At 41.2% G+C, this 10,205-nt stretch overlaps 1 long non-coding RNA gene across 1 annotated transcript; it reads left to right on the top strand.

Moving 5' to 3' along the window:
* Positions 1 to 3,837: 3,837 nt before the first annotated feature.
* On the top strand, positions 3,838 to 4,843 carry LOC139433464 (uncharacterized). Its single transcript, XR_011642922.1, has 3 exons — positions 3,838 to 3,879; positions 4,156 to 4,348; positions 4,574 to 4,843. It is a non-coding gene; the product is annotated as an uncharacterized lncRNA (long non-coding RNA).
* Positions 4,844 to 10,205: the final 5,362 nt, after the last annotated feature.

The raw sequence follows: 10,205 nt of genomic DNA, 5'->3' as shown, positions 1-10,205 counted from the left end.
AAGGCACATAAAGGCTATGGACAGACAGTGAAAGCATACAAATAGGTATGACATAGCTCAGACTGACTGGTAAGCGAGGGAAAATAGGTGGGTTTTTAGGCGGGACTTAAAAGCTTCAAGAGTGGGCGACAATTTAACATGAGGGGGCAGGTCGTTCCAGAGCATGGGGGCTACCGATGAGAACGCTCGGTCTCCCCTGGTCTTTTTCTTTGTTTTTGGGACTACAAGCAAAGCCCTTGAGGGGGTGTACACCTGTAAGAGGTCGGAGATGTACTCTGGGGCCAGCCCATTAAGAGATTTAAAAACAAACAATAACATCTTAAAATGGACTCTAAAATGGACAGGAAGCCAGTGGAGCGAAGCCAGAACTGGTGTGATGTGGTCAAACTTGCGGGTTCCTGTGAGCAGCCGCGCCGCAGCGTTTTGTACAAGCTGCAGGCGGTCCAGCGAAGTCTTATTTAGGCCGGCATAAAGTGCATTACAATAATCTAAACGAGTTGAAACAAAGGCATGAATTACACGCTCAAAGTTTAAAAAGGATAAAACCGGTTTGATTTTGGACAGGAGCCTCAAGTGATAAAAACTGGATTTAACCACAGAGTTTATCTGTTTATCTAATTTAAAAGCACTGTCGATTTTGACACCCAGATTTGTGACCATGGGTTTTGCATACTGTTGCAGGGAACCCAGGTCAATGGAAGGGACATCACCATTTGGTCCAAACACAATTACCTCAGTTTTCCTCTCATTTATATTTAAAAAGTTTAGCGCCATCCAGGCCTTTATGTCATTAAGACAGTCAACCAGGGGCATCAGAGAGCTAGTGTTTTTTCTTAGGGGTAGATATAATTGGGAGTCGTCCGCATAAAGGTGGTAGGAGACGCCATATTTTCTAAAAATCAGTCCAAGGGGGAGAAGGTATAAGGAAAATAAAATAGGCCCCAAAATAGAACCTTGGGGAACTCCACAGGATAAGGGGGCAGAAGAGGATGTAAAGTCACCAAGCGTAACAGAGAAAGATCTCTTGGACAGATAGGACCTGAACCACTCTAAGGCAGCGCACCTGATACCCACACAGTGCTCTCGACGAGAGATAAGGATGGAGTGGTCAATCGTATCAAAAGCAGCTGTGAGGTCTAAGAGCATAAGGATGGCAGAGTCACCAGAGTCTGTAGTGACCAGGAGGTCATTGAACACTCTTAGAAGGGCAGACTCAGTACTGTGAAGCACTTTAAAACCGGATTGAAAAATATCGAAAATATTGTGTGCATGTATAAAAGACTGCAGCTGTAAGAGTACGGTTTTCTCCAATATCTTTGAAATAAAAGGAGGCTTCGAGATGGATCTGTAATTAGAGAGGACAGAAGTGTCCAGATTAGTTTTCTTTATCAGGGGTGCCACAACCGCTTGTTTGAAATAAACTGGCACAGAACCGGACTCTAGGCTGCTATTTATAATGTTATGGACATTAGGTCCAATAGTGTCCCATACCTCTTTAAAAAGTCGAGGAGGGACTGGGTCTGTGGGACAAGATGAGGGTTTTAATTTAGCAACAATGTCACTGAGAGATGACAATGACACAGGTTCAAACTGCTGGAAGACAGCAGTGCATGTGAAGTCAATGGAGGGGTCAAAAGAGGGTGGTGAGATACTGGCTCTAATAGTGGAGATCTTGTCTATAAAATAGCAGAGGAATTTTTCACACATCTCAGTTGAAGCATCAATACAAGTGGATAAAGGAGAGTTTAACATAGCATCGATTATTTTAAAGAGAACACGAGGTTTGTTTAAATTACTAGAAATAACATCAGAAAAGTAACTCGTCTTTTCAGCTTTTACAGTGCTCTGATACTTTCTCCAACTCTCTTTCAAAATGTCACGAGTTACATGAAGCTTGTCCTTCTTCCACCTGCGCTCAGCCTGCCGGTGTAGGCATAGATATATATATATATAAACACTAGATGGCTCATGGGAGATTTTCCAGCGTAGCTGACTGGCCGCCATCTTGCTACAGTCAACAGTTACTCTGATTCGCGTTATGGTAGCTGTTGTAAGGTGAGTGATCTGCACAAAAATACTCTTAACTCGCTGAAATCTTGACTGATTTACAAACGGTTTGGTTTATTATAAACATTATTAGCATGGCTATGATACAGGATGCTTGGACATGTTGAAATTGCAGCTTTTCTTTGTGTATGTGGTTGTATTTATTAGCTGGCTAATAACAAGAGGCTGTCAGTGAGACCTAGTATTACAAAGTTCACCCAGCAACTTTACACCAGTGGGAGAGGCAGAACTGCTCTTTCTTTTCAACATAACTTAAGTTACACATGATTTCTTCCAAGTGGTTTGGCTTGTTAAAAACATCTTGCATTATGATACAGGAATTTGCTGGCTTTGTGTTTACAGAAGTACCTGACTATGCCGGACTTTTGTGCAGCCTACGGATGCTCCAATCGCCGCTGTCTGCAAACAAGAACCCGTGGGACCACCACATATGTTTATGTTTGCTCAGTCTAATAAACCCATAACATGGTTGTGAAAGAATACCAAAGCTGAGGCTGGACGATGATTGATTGTTAGTGTGCCATGTGTCACTGTGTGTCTTATTGGTTTTGTGGTATACTGTATTTTATTTTATTGTGTGCAAGACACATTTAAAACAAATAACCTTGAACCTTGAAGCCCCATCTCTCCCCACCTGCTCCTGCTTCCTACATCCCCTCCACACCACACCAAGTTGTTCTTCTTAATAATAATAATACATTTATGTTGGGGGGCCGCCTTTCATAACACCCAAGGACACCTTACAGGGGCATAGGGGCAATATAGGGAACAATTTAAACAGTGGATTTTGTGATATATCAGCCGGGGTGAGTCAAGACAAACCACAAATGGACTACAGAAGGACATATGGTACAGTTTATATTATTCTTGGTCTTTTTTCAATAACATATTTCAAAGGTTCTGGATTTGTTTACAAATCTAGAAACTAAATACAAAACTAGGATGATATGAAGATCTCATGTCAAAAATAATTGTGATAAATTAGACAGAACTGGCCTGTCTGTGAGCACATTTTATGTTGGTTTGGTTCTTCTGATAAAGGTGTGAATATCTAAATAATATACCAACATATGCTATTGTCATTAGTTGTGTCCCTGTTCTTCAAGCTAAGGCATTGCTCAATTAACAACTCTTGGTTTACAGAGTGGTAACATGAGACCGATTTTTATAAAATATAAATGTATTTTAATTTTATAATTTATTTATAATTTATTTTAAATATTGACAATATAATAAAATAAATGGAAATATATACACCGGCAAATATTTAATATAAATACCTTGTGTGTGTGTATAGCTATTGCTTTATCTGATTAATGTTATTTTCATATGAAAGTCCATGATTATAAGTATGCAGTATCATAACTACATATTTGATGTTTATAAAAAACCAAACCGTTTGAAAATCGGTTGAAAATTGAGCAAGCTATGGTTATTTAAATAGTAAACCATAATGTTATGAATGAGAGCACTGCCTGTAGCGAGATGGCGGCCAAGTGGCAACGTCGGTCTCCATTGGCCAGCAGCGCGTGTGAGCCATCTAGTGTTTATATATATCTATGGGTGTAGGCATAGACATATAAAGAAAATGAATCTTTATATGTCTATGGGTGTAGGCATAGACATATAAAGAGTAGACGCCGCATTGGCTGCTGGGGCGCAAGAAATACGGCCGCCATCTTGGACCGGTCATCCTACAGACATTCTACCCATAGACAGCAGAGGTTTCAAGATGCCAGAGCACTGTGCAGCATATTGCTGTGCAAATCAGCGGACGATTGCGAACAGGGGTCGGGGGATTACTTTTCACAAGTAAGATTCAACATTATAATTGGTTGTATTTTGTAAATAGAATATTATTGTACTGTATTGATGTCCGCCAGCGAAATCGTAGCCAGCAAACATTATGTTCATGGCCAACTGAGACTTTATAAATCGCTGCTGTAACAAGTGAATGTCCCCGTTGTGGGATGAATACAGTAAAATCTAATCTAATCTATCTAGAAAGAAGAAGGAAGAAAATAAGCTTGACCTCCTTCTTAAAATGTTTTTGTGTTGACTCTCAAATCTCCCGTTTTTATTTTGAAGGTTTCCCAAAGACAAAGATATGAGAAAGAAGTGGGAAGTTGCTTTGAGGAGGGAAGGGTTCACTGCAAGCGAGTCATCCGTGATTTGCAGTGAGCATTGTAAGCAGGACGAGTTTGACAGGACAGGACAGATTGTCCGACTCAGAGATGGTGTTATTCCCTCCATCTTCAGCTTCCCGGTTCACCTCCAAAGAGTAGGTGTATCATCATACGGTTATTAGCATTCATAAATGTAAATATTCTATTATCAATAACAGGGCAGGGTGACATACGTATGCGTGTGTGTGTGTGTGTGTGTGTGTGTGTGTGTGTGTGTGTGTGTGTGTGTGTGTGTGTGTGTGTGTGTGTGTGTGTGTGTGTGTGTGTGTGTGTGTGTGTGTGTGTGTGTGTGATTCTGCGATTCTGCTTTTTCATTTTAGCCAGAAAAGGGCAGGACTACGTCTACTTCCAGAAAAGCTGAAGAGAACCTGTCTGTGGCCCCTCAGGACGACCCAGAAGCTTCAACCTCACACTCACAACCTCAGCCTAATGATGTGAGTATTTCTATTTTCAACATCATATCATAATGGTCCTAGACAAAGTCAAATCTCATCTCTCTTGTTTGCTGCCACTCATATTAAACACACTCACAAATAAACACATACACACACAATTGAAGACATGTTGAACATGCATTCCTGGCACACACACACACACACACACACACACACACACACACACACACACACACACACACACACACACACACACACACACACACACACACACACACACACACACACACACACACACGCATGATGCTGGCAGTGGCTTTGACAGGTGATGACTATAAGAAAGAATGTGGGCCATACTCTAGTTGTGTCAAAGTGTTGTGTGTGAAGTGAAACATCACTCAAACCATGTTCATCCCTCTTTCTACTGGGATCATAGCTATGTCTCGCCTGCTTCTCCTACTGCTCTTAAGGCCAGACTCAATGAAGCTTTAGCAAGAGTGGAGAGTGGAGAGCGAGAGAGGAAGAATGCCATGGCTAGAGAAAAGAGGGCAGAGACCACAGTGAGGACTCTTTTGGGGGATTTGAGGGAAAAGAACCTCATTAATGAAGAACTCAAAGAGGCTTGATTTCTACTCAGGGAAGATGAAAGTAGCACTTTGAGATTCATGTACATCTAAAGGCCCTGACACACCAACCCAATTTTGGGAGTCAGAGGCCGTCAGAGGCTGTCGGGCATTCGCGGCGCCGTAGTCAGGTTGGTGTGTCCCGCACCGTCGACCGTGACACGCCTTATTTGGACTGCCAGACCCGATGCATGGCCGATTCAACATGTTGAATCGGCCATGCATCGGGTCTGGCAGTCGGACCAAATAATCACTCTGATTGGCTGTTCAGCTAGCAAATCAGTGCATGAGAAGCGAAGCGGAAGTGAGGGACGTAAACAAACGATTTAAGAAGGCACACACAGACTGCTATTCATTTTCATCTCATCATGGCGATCTGGAATGATGCAAACGAAGACCTGCTCATCACCTTGATCCAGGAGAGGCCAGCTCTGTATGATATTACGGAGAAAAGATACTCTTCTTCTTCTCTGTCTTCTGGTTGTTGCCTCTTTTGAATGACGAATACACACTACCGCCGCCTGCTGGTAAGGAGAGTTATTGCCACTCACGCACTGAAGTCGGTACGGTGTGTTCCCGTGCAACACATGGCCAAAACGCAGGAGAACACGGCCAGGCAACAGCCGACTTCAGCGTCGGCTAGTCCTCTGGTGACTGCTTGGTGTGTCAGGGCCTTTACTCTTACACTCTTTATTAAACTCCTTTGTTATTATATGAAGGGGACTTATTAATTTTTTCTCATACAATTTCAGATCTTCAAATAGACTTGAAGGCAAAGCAGGGCCATGAGTACTCCAAGGACCACAGAGAATGTGCCCTCACACTCCATCTACATGGTCCAAAGGCATACAAATACCTCAGAGAGACTACAACAAAAAGGTAGTCTTAATGTTGTTCAATTTCATTTTTGGAAATTACGGTTGCAAGTACGTTAAATAGCTACTTCTCAATTTTTTTACAGGTGGCTGTGTTCGGTGGATGGCAAGCCTGGCCTGAACAAGATGATGCTGGATATGCTGGAGAGAAGATGCCAGGACGACCAGGCTAAATATGGATGTGTTTCACTCATGTTGGATGACATGGCCATCAGAAAACATGTGCAATATAATCCACATAACCAGTCAATGTCTGCTTTTGTAGACATGGGTGATGGAAACAATGAGACCGATGCTGCTACTGAGGCTCTTGTGTTCATGGTGGTTGGCCTACACGGACATTGGAAGGCTCCCATTGCATATTACCTGACGAAGTCTTTGTCACCTGAAACACAAAGGGTCCTAATCTAAATCTAAAATCTAATCTATCTAGGAAGAAGAAGGAAGAAAATAAGCTTGACCTCCTTCTTAAAATGTTTTTGTGTTGACTCTCAAATCTCCCGTTTTTATTTTGATGGTTTCTCAAAGACAAAGATATGAGAAAGAGGTTCTCAGTCATGCTTTGGAGGAGCCGCATGCACGGGGCATTCGGGTGTCATGAGCAACTTTGTGTAAATATGGTTTGGGCGGGGTGGTGTCATGTTCTTGTGTTTAACTTGAACATTTACATTTTTTATATAGATGTAGAAGTACATTTTCATTTTTTATGACATAGATATTCATTTTTACTGATATATAACTTCTGTCTATGTATAATGTATTATTGTTTCTTCATTTTTCAACTTATTAAAATAGCTGAGTATAGGCCTACACAATATGCTTCTCTATCATATATAGACCATTAGTGTTTTTTTATGTGTGTGTGTATATATTATATATCGTGTGTCTTTTGCAAAATACCTATCATACATAACATAGGCTATCAAATACCAGAATATTCTATTGCTGTTAAGCCTACTATGAATATTAAAATACGCCGAATCATGTGTCCGGTATCATGCCTACATATATGACGTTTGCAGAAAACCCCCCCCCCGTGAAAATCAGTTTTGTATTCAGCGAGTTATGATTGATAAAATGCGCTGACACTTCATTGCGCCTGCCAGACAGATTACACTGAGTGGAGCGGGTGACCGGTCCAAGATGGCGGCCCCACGGCTCGTCAGCGCCAATAGGCAGCAGCGGTCGATGCGGCGTCTACTCTTTATATGTCTATGGGTGTAGGCATGCTGAATACAAAACTGATTTTCACGTTTTTTTTCTTTCTACAAACGTCATATATGTAGGCATGATACCGGACACACGATTCGGCGTATTTGAATATTCATAGTAGACTTAACAGCAATAGAATATTCTGGTATTTGATAGCCTATATGTTATGTATGATAGGTATTTTGCAAAAGTCACACGATATATAATGTAGGCTAATATATACACACACACACACACACACACACACACACACACACACATATATAAAAAAACACTAATGGTCTATATGATAGAGAAGCAGAAGCAGATTGTGTAGGCCTACTACTCAGCTATTTTAATAAGTTGAAAAATGAAGAAACAATAATACATTATACATAGACAGAAGTTATATATCAGTAAAAATGAATATCTATGTCAGAAAAAATGAAAATCTACATCTATATTTATATAAAAAATGTAAATTTTCAAGTTAAACACAAGAACATGACACCACCCCGCCCCAAACCATATTTACACAAAGTTGCTCATGAAAGTTTAAATGAGCTAAAAGCCCTGAAACAGGACTGTTTTGCAGAGCTTCTTTCTCGTGCTCCCTTTCTGCAGGTCAAGAGAGGTGAGTTTGGCAATGTGGTGTAGTCTTATTTTCAGAAACACAGACACAACCAATGACAACAAGTCGGAATGATGGTTGTCGATGCCAAACTGCGTCTCCTCAATGTGTTCCCCAAGCTGAAAAACATCCTCCGTTCCAATCTCCTCCCGGACGATGTAGGTGACTGTCGACACCTTTGGAGCTTGCCTTGTTGAAGCTTGGCGAATCACCCTCTCTGCAGCTCTCAGCACCTTCACTGTGCCTTGTGATGGAATCACTAGGCCACCGTTGTTTTTCAGGGCTAGAAGGTGGTAGCTCTCATCAAATGATGAAGGTACAGCATCTCTGACCAAGCTTGCACGGCACACATCACAGGACAGCTTTCGCAGAATCTGCCGGACTACAAATCCTGCGATGTAGACCAGCGCATTTTCCACCAGACCACCAAACCGAGTGGGAAGATAGCTGTGGTCACTCACAACAGCCGAAATGTTGGCGAATGGAGATGGGTGCTCTTCAGCAGTTTCAGCAGAGGACATCTCTACCGCAGACAGGGACACAGTGTGATCTTGGGCTGCCACGTTGCCTGTCTCACTAGGTGAAACACCACACCGAACCATCAGACGGCGGAAGATGGCCTGGAACTGGCGTGCAGATGGATTGTTATTCCAGCCACCTTGTATGGAAAACAGGCACACAATACATACATTACTCATAAGTCATTTTCAGAATGTATTGCAATTAAAAGAACATCAACCCTACCTGACGCTCTGATGGAATTAAATAGGAGCTCCAAGTGATCCTGGCTGAACCTGTAGGTGAGGACATACCGCTGAACTTGGAGCAGTTCAGGAATCATCAGCATCAACGTGTCGATGTTAATGACAAATCCGATGACTGACAAGTACCTGCAAAAGAAAAACATGTTATTACTCTGATCATGGCAAAACATATACAGTATACTTGTAGGACACTTAGCCAACTAGGAACAATGTAATTGCAGAACTGGGATAACTTGAGAACAAGAACACATGCAAGAACACATGCAATAAATACCATTTTGACACCTACATGTGCTTGATGTTGTGTAATACGTACCATTAGAAGCATCTGGGATCTCAAAAACACTGAATACAAGATCATTTAAATAGAAACAAAACTGCAGATTGAAAAACATTGAAACAAGAGAACATCATTTCAACATACATACCCTCCTTCTGACACCTGCAAAACTTGATGTTGTGTAATACATACCATTTAGAAGCATCTGGGACCTCAAAAACAATGAATACAAGATCATTCCAACAAACAAAAGTGAACACAGAAAAACATTGAAATAAAAGAGCATCATGTTAGCAGACAAAACTAAAGGAAAACACATTGTAACAGTAGCATCATATGAACCTGATGTAGAGAACAGAGCATCTTATGAACTCGATGCATAACGGAACAGAGTATCGTTGAACTCATGTCGTGAACTTTTCATGCATGAATAACAAGCACTATTTGAATAGACCTCTTAGATCGGTGAAGTGGTGCTCCATCTTTTGTCACCAAAGTGAGCAAGTACTCCCTGGCTCTTGACAAAAATGCTTTCCTCTCCATCCAATTCAAAGCACCCAAGGGAGATTTGAATCCTTTGGCACGAGGATTGCGTCCATTCATTGTATCAAACAGCCTGTCAATCATCTATAAAGAAATATCGGCATCTAAATCACTATCATTACAGTGTTTCATTAGGTATCAGATAGTTGTAATCAATACTCATCTATTCAAGACATAAAGAGAACAGAGTACTTATTTCTAAACTGTATGTTCAACGTGCAACATGCAAACTTAGTATTTGCTTGACTTCCTTCTCTCCATAGGCTGCTTTGTGCTACAGCAAATTTCACACAGAGCTTTACCACTCTAACATGTGTGAAGGTTTGTGTAAGGTTATATACAAACTTTTGTATTTATGAATATGCAATATCACGGTTCATGAAAATATTTGCATGTTGAACTTATCAACAAATTGTTCCTGATGCTCAAATCACATTTTGATCAATTATTTAAAAACAAACACGTACTTGGTTCTATAATCACTAACTGTTTACCTCAATGAATTCTGCCGTTGCCTCACAGTCTTTAAACTGAGACTACCTAAGATCCCTCATTGTGCGGAGAGCAACTGACACGGAGCGACTCAGTGTTTGTGCAGCCAGGGATACCCTCATCTTGTGGTTCTCAAAGTAGACATGTTTGTCTATGAT

The sequence above is a fragment of the Pseudochaenichthys georgianus genome, unplaced genomic scaffold, assembly GCF_902827115.2.
Source record: "Pseudochaenichthys georgianus unplaced genomic scaffold, fPseGeo1.2 scaffold_479_arrow_ctg1, whole genome shotgun sequence".
NCBI lineage: Eukaryota > Metazoa > Chordata > Actinopteri > Perciformes > Channichthyidae > Pseudochaenichthys > Pseudochaenichthys georgianus.
The sequence above is the reverse complement of the archived record's forward strand: the minus strand, read 5'-3'. Positions and strand labels throughout refer to the sequence as shown.